Genomic DNA, 9,060 nt, shown 5'->3' with positions numbered 1-9,060 from the left:
TCCAGTGCAGAGGTGTGGCCAGGCGGTTCTGAACGCTGCCCTATCCGCAGGCACTGCCCCTGGAACTCCCATTGGAGCCCAGAGGGGCCTAATGGTAGGTGTAGGAGCCGGAGCGGTGAGAGTTTAAGCATTGTCAAGTAACTGGTTGATTCCCCAATTAATATAAATATTCTGTACTCAAATGGCTTCTTGCATTAGTTACCAGTTATAGCAAAATCATTGGGCTCCATATTGGTACAGTAAAAACCTTACCATTTACATAGCAGTGAGACTGGGAAGTTCTTGGGTTAGCTGCTTACATTTAAATGATAAAACGCTTGCAAATGTATATCTCAAAAGAGATTTATGCTATCTTTAAGCATCTAAGGAGTTACAAGTTTTGGACCATTGAGAAAAAATGAGTTAGCAGAAGTAAATGACATCTTCTGTAAAACATTTTTCAACCATCAGTGTTTTTCTTAAAGTTTGAAGGCCTTAGAGTGCTTTTAGAAGAAATTATTTTCAATAAGAATTTTGTAGGGGTTTAATTGAGGTTTTCGTCTATGAAGGTGGGCAGAAAGCCCATTTTTATGACTTAGTTCTATAACTCTGACACAACTTCTTATTAGTAATGATTTGTATAGTAGTGTCTAAGGGTCAACTGAGGATGGGGCCCCAGAGTAATAGGCATGGTACAAACCAGACTAGTAGACAGTCCCTGGCTACTAATAGGGATCCCCTGCCTCATTCATTACAGATCCCCTGCCTCATTCATTATACACCTTTTGATTTCTCCAAGAGATGAAGCAGGGGTCCTTCACACAACAGTCTCCTTTATGACAGAACCATGACTCATCCCTAGTGCAGGGCCATCCCTTGCACCCAGTAAGGCAGGGGTCATATGGAAAAACTAGTAGGTATATTTAAAGTGTGCATCATAATGCATAACAAGGGGATGCGAATTAAGACTGCCCAGGCAACCTTAATTCTAGCATTTCCTAACCTCTGAATGCTTGACTTTGCAATTCTTAATTATGTTCTTTTAACACAATTATTTTTTGTATAATTTCTTAGGTTTGTAAAAACGCAAACTGAAAAAACAAATCCCATCAGATGGCTTCGTATTGACACTCACTTGGTTTCTCAGTAGGGTGGAGCCTTTAAATATATTGCACAGATTTCTGCCACTTGAGCTAATGGAATAAAAGATAACAATAAATAGTAGGTGGTCATCCTCTGTGAACTAACACCAGAGAACAATGAGACTTTTTGTCAGAGAGTAGTACACACATTTGCTGACATCAGAGGAATGGTGAGATCTTGGGTTCCATTCCAGGCTCTGTAGTATATTCTAGTGAGCACATTCTTTTGCCTGTTCCCTCGCCAAGGTTGATACCTTCTGCTCTGTCTCTTCCAACTTGTCCCTGTCTTGCTCCTGGTCCCTATCCCAGTCTCCACTCCTCAGGCCTCCTATCTCAGTGCCAGACTCCTTGTCCAGCCAGTCCTAGCCTCCTGCTCCAGGCTTTCTTTCCGAGTATGGTCCCTTCCATTCCCAGTCTCTTTGCCCAACCAGTTCCAGTGCCCTCTCGCCTTGACTGCTTGTCCCCAGTCTCCTTGCCCACTGAGTCCCAGTTCCTCACCCCTTGGCTCCTTGTCTGATCTTACTTACTCCCTCTGACTTAGCCCCCAGCCCCACCTTCCTTTCCCCCCCCCAACAGGCTCCCTGTCACAATTTTTCTCTTCCATCCATTCCAGTCGCACTGTCACACACTGAGGTGTAGGTCGTGAGATCTAGTGGTCAGAGCAAGAGTCTGTCCTAGTGGTTGGAGTAGAATCAGAGGGTAGAACTGGAGGCGTGGTCAAGAGACAAGTCAGTGGTTGGAAGCAGGTGTTAAGAATTAGGAGTTCAGAGGTGGGCATGGACTAGAGCTGTAGTGGAGGAGGCAAGCGGTGGAGCAAGGGCTTGTGGCCCATAGAGGCACTTTACTAGCTATTATATCCTACTAAGCCAGGCAGCCGTATCAAATAATATGTTTCTCTTTCTGAATTAATCCCTTTCATATATGATTCTAATATTTTATCAGTATTAATTCCTATGAAATTAGGATGTGTTGAGGCATATGATATGTTTCTTAATAATTAAACAGAGAATAAGTTTTGCTGAAATGCAAGAAGCCTACTGGCATGTATCCAGTAAGATCCGCTAAATAGCTAAAAGTATAATCAGTTAAGAATAAGTCAGCATAAAAGCAGACAACCTTTGGCACAGATAGAAATGATCCCTGAACTTTGGGGAACCAAAAGGAGGAACTACACACAACACTGAACAGATTTATCCGGCGTCTGCAACCGGTTGGTAACTGTAGGGTATACCACAAACCTGGAAGTTGCCAAGAAATCCTAGGTTGGCAGTTTTTGGAGTAAAACAATCCTTATTAAAATGTAGAAAGTAAGTGTCATAATCCACTAACCTATAGGATAAAGGTACCCATACATTTCGGAAATAAGATTTGATAGGTTGGGCCTGAATTACATAGCATCAGGATCCTATAATATGTAAGGATATCTTAGGAAGCTCTTTCTTTTCTATCTTTTTTATCTACCTATCATTCTATCTTCTATCACGCTATCAGCTCAGCTTGTGTAGTATAGTATAACTACTCAACATTGCTAACTATTGGGGAAGCCAGAACTATTGTGTAATCAGGCATGCCAGGAGTAAGGCTGGTCCTTCACCTCCTATTACCGGGTCCTCAAGGAAGGGTGTGAGTATGTTAGGTTAAGGTATAATAGGAATATTACCACCAGGAGTTTTGGAATTCTTTTTACTGTTTTGCAGTCATAAGTTTCATAGCATTTATTATTGTTTTGTTAATCTCAATAAAGTTTTATCAATTTGGTATTGTCCCCAGTGTAAGTATTTTTGCCAAGCACCCCGAGAGTCCTCTCCCGATATAGAACTCTCTGAGTTCTCAGACCCTGTAGTCTGAATTGGACAAGAACCTATAAATCTTCCGGTCGGATGCCATAAGTGGTGAGCCATAACAACTAACCCATAAAATTCAGATCAACAGGCTAGACAGGAAGCAGGCCTGGCACAGCTGCAGTTGTGGAATGCATTGAGCAGCCACTGTGCTGCTGTTGTTACAGTGCTTAAATGGTGATCTGTTGGTTCTTCTGACCAATCATGGAGCACAGTAGCTAATTGGTCCCAATGAGCTCATTGGGTTTCTAGGCAACTAAGCAGCTGAGTTCCTGACACTTACTAGCAATTTGTCCCAATGTGTTCTTTTCCCTTTAATTGTTGTTCCATGCCTGGGTCGAACCAGGCATTGGAACTGAGGGGAGGGAGCCTGTATCTCTTGTGCTCTCAAAGGGTATGTCTACATCACAGTTTAAGACTAGGTGTGAGCCCAGGCTCAAGCCAAAACCCCCTTGTGTCCACAATACAATTGTACTAACCTAGGGCTCAAACCCAACGTCCCAGGACCCTGCAGGGTCTGAGATCCATGTTAAACTGGGACCCAGGGTTTCCTGTTTCCGCTTAGCCATGGCTTGACTAAGGTCCCAGGAGTTCTCCAGGTGTGTCCACAGTTCCTGGCAGCAAAGTAGCAGAGCTGCAGGCAGCTAGTGCAGCTGGCTGGAAGTGCCATTAGTGTCTGGTCGAGCCCGCTCCCCCTTCGTGCTCCTTCTGCGGCAGCAGCTCCTGCTTCTCCTCGCTGCTGCATGGCACATGCCTAGAACAAGGAGCAAAATCACCAGGTGGGAGGCAGCTCCTGGCTGCTGGGATATTGGGGGTCATCCCTCCCCGGGCAGGGTTGAGCCAGGAACTCAGGTGCTCCTTATGGGCACCTGAGTCCCATCAATAGCACCGTCGTTGGTAGGAAACAGGGTGGGCAGTAGAGTTTTCCCACAGTGCACCATGTTCCTAGGGCTAGAGTGTCAACATGGGGGTGGTGCTAGGCACTCTGGGATGCAGTTACTTTGACTTGGGTCTGCGCACTGCAGTATGAATGCCAGAGCCCTAGGTTTGAGCATAGGTCAGAAAATTCTTATCCTAGGCTTCAAATGCAGTGCAGATGCTCAGGTCCAGATTTCTCTGACACCAGTCAGCTGACTTGAATCCCACTAACCCTAGGCTTACATTGACGTGTAGACATAGCTGAAGGGACTAGCACCCAGGATACATTGAGGAAGAAGCCGTCTGATTTGCATGCAGAGGGGACAAGAGCCAGACTGGGGAAGGAATTGCCTGGTCTACCGGGACAAAGTCGGGTGGAGCATGTTCCATCGTCCTCTTGAGGTGGCATGTGTGCAATTCTGTCAGTACACAGGAACTGTGAGGAAATGGAGCATGCTCAATGATGGAAAAAGTGTAGAGACTTTTCAAGACTAAAACGCAAGTCTCTACTGAATATGTGCATATGAACTTTTTTCAAAGGCTTATTACTTGCAAACTTTGGGTGGATTTTTAGTGTCGACAAAAGACATTCCTGAGACAAAGGCTGCCCAATGGCAAATTGCAAGTCTCTGCTTCAAATCATGGGGGCACTAGAACTTCTGAAAGTCAAGGACACCAGATTTTTTTTTCAATTGCAAAGCATTGTAGTTTCCTCTAACCTTGTTCTCAGAAACAGCAGAACTGTTTTGGCTGAAACTTTAAAAAATCAGCCCTGTGGCAAACACCTGGCATGGAAAACTTCAGTCCTAAAGTTTAGTTTGTCAGAGTTACAGCTGAAACAAAGTCTTATACTGGAAAATGTTGGGCATCCTTAATAATAGGTGATGCTACCAACCGTGCCTATAATACTTCTATGTCAAATTGTTTTATGTACTGCTAGTGTTAAATTTAATACCTTACATCACTATTGGTGAAAGGGATTAAAAATATCTTTTATCAAGTTTGTTTATTGTGTGGATTTGATAGCAGCTATTGTCAGCCAGTTTTCCCTATTGTTTGTGTGTGTCTTTCACATAGCAACAGAGATGAAAAAATTTTTAAAAATAGGAACGTGATTACAGTACCACAAAAATTGGAAGGAGACTCCAGACGTGTGTGTGTGTTTTTAAGTGACTAGATTACAAGTTGATGGTGTGTCTAACCTTTCTCTGGGTGGAGAGTAGACGTAGTAGCTCGTTTGAGATAAGTCTTTTTAAAAAAAGACAGGCACAGAGAAGTGGGCTGTAAGACACTGAGATGAGTGGGAGGACATATGCAACACAGTTAGTTGTAAAGAGGCTGATCTATTTACTTCAATTAGAATAGTGATCCCCAAACTGTGCTGTGTGCCCCCCTAAGGGAGCGTGGAGGAATGTTTGGGGGGATGTGGTGGGGCCTGGGCCAGCCCCCAGGGGGGCCGGGGAGGGAGCATCACCCAGCCCCACTTTCATAGAATCATAGAATATCAGGGTTGGTAGGGACCTCAGGAGGTCATCTAGTCCAACCCCCTGCTCAAAGCAGGACCAATCCCCACTTTTTGCCCCAGATCCCTAAATAGCCCCCTCAAGGATTGAACTCACAACCCTGGGTTTAGCAGGCCAATGCTCAAACCACTGAGCTATCGCTCCCCGGAGCACTTTGCCCCCAGCTCTGCTCTGGACCCGCCCCCAGCCACAACCCCAGCTCCTGGTCCTGCTCCCAGCCTCGAGCCCCTGACCTCAGCTCCACTCCTGGCCCCAGCCCCTGAACATGGCTCTGTTCTCAGCCCCCCTCCTAACCCCAGAGCCGCCTGCAGCTGCGGACCCAGCCTCAGCTCCCTTACCCATACCACCCCCCCCGGGGGAAGAGGGGGAATGGGGACACGACCCTGAACATTTTGGGGCCCACTGAGTTAGAATATCTGGAACTTTCCCTGCTAGTTTAAAAAACTGCATTTTTGTTTTCTGGGTGATTTTTGGCAGAAGAACTTGCTCTTGGGAAGTATTTTTATTAGTTGGGTGTCTACCAACAGCAGCAGTGAAATTTTAAGAATGCTGGAAGGAAATTCGTTACTACTGATTCTGCAGCTCCAATGAATGATAATTGGTGTTCATTATGTAGAACTATGTTATCATTTTGCCATGGGCTTGTAACAATACTTCTAGATTCACTGAGTGTGTCCAACCTAGTCTGTTATTTTTGATGGTGAATTTGAGCACCAATTTATGGTGAATAGTTGGTTTCTGAAAAGTATTTGTTCTGCTATTGGGAAATATGGGGTGTGGGAGAGGATGAGTGGCTCAGGGGTTTTTCAAGGGAAAACACAGTATGACTTCAGATTTACTGATTCTTACTTGCTCCTGCTGACTTATGTAGGAAAAAATGCCGGTTTCATTCCTTTTCCCCGGGGGAAAACCACCCTCACATTTGGCACTCATGTTGGCAATTTCAGAAAGAGATTAAGGAGTACATTGGAATGTGGAGCCAACTACTTTCTCACAATTCCCTTGGTCAGGGTTTAAGCACCTTGGCAGGGGTGGGATAGTTCAGTGGTTTGAGCATTGGCCTGCGAAACCCAGGGTTGTGAGTTCAATCCTTGAGGGGGCCATTTAGGGATCTGGGGCAAAAATTGGGGATTGGTCCTGCTTTGAGCAGGGGGTTGGATTAGATGATCTCCTGAGGTCCCTTCCAGCCCTGAGATTCTATGATATGAGGAAATCTGAACTGTGGCTAAAGAGAAGACTTCAATGTTTTGTGCTGTCAATTAGATTAATTCACTAAATTAAAAAAAGATCAAAGGGAAATGAGGCTTGTATTTTCCATATTATTGACTGTGAGATTCTGGGGAATGGAGAATAATCTATATAAAATGGCTTAGCTGCCTAGCTCAATGTGAAAAATGGCAAAGGCTAATCAAACCATCTAGACTGCATATAAGTAAGTTATGCATGTTTAAGGATCAGACCCTTAAGTTTGCAGGATCAGGCCCTTAGAAAATTGTCTTCACATCTATCAGTCAAACTATTTTAGTCAATGTTCATCTGATTTGCAACAGTATTTTTTAATCAAAATCAAGCATCTTAGTTACCGTTGTTGCCGTTTAAGTGTTATCTGGTGGGAATACCATGCTACCGTGTGGCATTTGAGTGATTTGGCTGAAATGCAATTATATATTTTTTAAATGATGGAAAAAGAAGTTTGATTATGACTTATGTCATTAAATATATCTCAAGATTGCTGTCAACATTAGTTTTACAATAGGAAATGTGGGTCACATTATGCTGTGATAAAGGACCTGCTCGTGCAAGGTGCTCAAAAATATTGTTTCTTTCCAAAAAGTGGCAAAAATTAATGAGCTAAAAATGTGAAATATAGAATCGTAGACATGTAGCACTGAAAGGGGCCTAAGTAGGTCATCTAGTCCAGCCCCTTGCACTGAGGCAGAGCTGAGTGTTATCTAGACCTTCCTTGACAGGTGTTTGTCTAACCTGTTCTTAAAAACCTCCGATGATGTAAATTCCACAACCTTCCTAAGTAATTTGTTCCAGTGCTTAACAACACTTACAATTAGGAAGTTTTTTCCTATGTCTAACCTAAATCTCCCTTGCTGCAATTTAAGCCCATTACTTCTTTTCCTATCCTCAGTTATTAAGGAGAACAATTTATCACCCTATTCTTTATGACAACCTTTTAAATGTTTGAAGGCTGTTATCTTGCTCCCCCTTCTCCATGTCCCCTTTTAGTCTTCTCGTCTCCAGACTAAACAAACCCAGTTTTTTCAATCTTTCCTCCTAGGTCATGCTTGCTAGACCTTTAATCATTTTTGTTGCTTTCCTCTGGACTGTCCCCAATTTGTCCACATCTTTCCCAAAATGGTGCCCAGTATCCACTAAGGCCTTGTCAGTGCTGAGTAGAATAGAAGAATTACTTTGTGTCTTCCTTACAACACTCCTGATAACACATCCCAAAATGACATTTGCTTTTTTTTTTTTGTTGACTCGTATTTAGTTTGTGATTCACTATAACCCCCAGATCTTTTTCTGCAGTACTCCTCCTTAGGCAGTCATTTCCCATTTTGTATTTGTGTAATTGAGTATTCCTTCCTAAATGTAGTACTTTGCATTTGTCCGTATTGAATTTCACCCTATTTATTTAAGATCATTTCTCCAGTTTGTCCATATCATTTTGAATTCTGATTTTGTTCTCCAATGCGCTTGCAACCCCTCCCAGCTTGGTATCATCCGCAGACTTTATAAGGGTACTCTTCATGCCATTATCCAAATCATTTATGAAGATATTGAATAGAACCGGACCCAGGACAGATCCCTCCGCGACTGCACTCGATATGCCCTTCTAGCTTGATTCGAACCATTAATAACTACTTTCAGAGTATAGTTTTCCAACCAGTTGTGCACCCACAGTATAGTAGGTTCATAATCACGAATGGCTCAGAGATGTCTTCAGCGAGTTCTTTAAGTATTCTAGGGTGTATTTCATCAGGCCCTGGCAACCTGAAGATATCTAACTTGTCTAAGTAATTTTTAACTTGTTCTTTTTGTATTTTAGCCTCAGATCCTACCCCATTAACACTTATGTCCACTGTGTTGGTCATCAGATGGATATATTTTATCTACAAAATAGTCTTGATATAATGAGTAACTGTCCCTAAAACATCATGTGCCCCAAACTGGTAGAACAGTATGAATAAATTTTGCCTTTTTCAGCTGCCATCTGTATGTAATGTTCTTACCAGAAATCACTTTTAAAATAGTGGTATTGACTTTACACTATTTTATTCTCTTATTCAGAACTTTCTAAATTACTTGAAACATGACTGTTGGATTCTGCTTGTGCTCCCATTGAAGTTTTTGGCAAATTTCCCATTAGCTTTCATAGTTTCCCCTACTGATACAATGGATAAAGTGACACTCTAAATCCAGATACCAAATCTCCTCTTTATTAAAGAGCAGTGAAGCGAATTAGTGTTCTGACTTAAAATCTCTTGATATGTTTTTAGCTTTCTTTCTTGAGTTTCAGCTATTGGATTGCCAGAAAAAAAAATAAATTCAAAATATTTGTCTTGTAATTAGTGTTCTCCACATTTCAGATGGAGATGTTTTTGTATAATGAAAATGTTGCTTAGTATTTAAGGTCAGCGAGGT

At 42.7% G+C, this 9,060-nt stretch overlaps 1 protein-coding gene across 2 annotated transcripts in view; it reads left to right on the top strand.

Moving 5' to 3' along the window:
* Positions 1-9,060, top strand: part of ZC2HC1A (zinc finger C2HC-type containing 1A) — a 60,148-nt gene that overhangs the window by 20,122 nt on the left and 30,966 nt on the right. The gene's annotated exons all lie outside the window — the stretch shown is intronic.

This window comes from Chelonia mydas, chromosome 2 (assembly GCF_015237465.2).
Source record: "Chelonia mydas isolate rCheMyd1 chromosome 2, rCheMyd1.pri.v2, whole genome shotgun sequence".
In the NCBI taxonomy this organism is placed as follows: domain Eukaryota; kingdom Metazoa; phylum Chordata; order Testudines; family Cheloniidae; genus Chelonia; species Chelonia mydas.
This window is presented reverse-complemented; position numbering and strand designations above follow the sequence as displayed.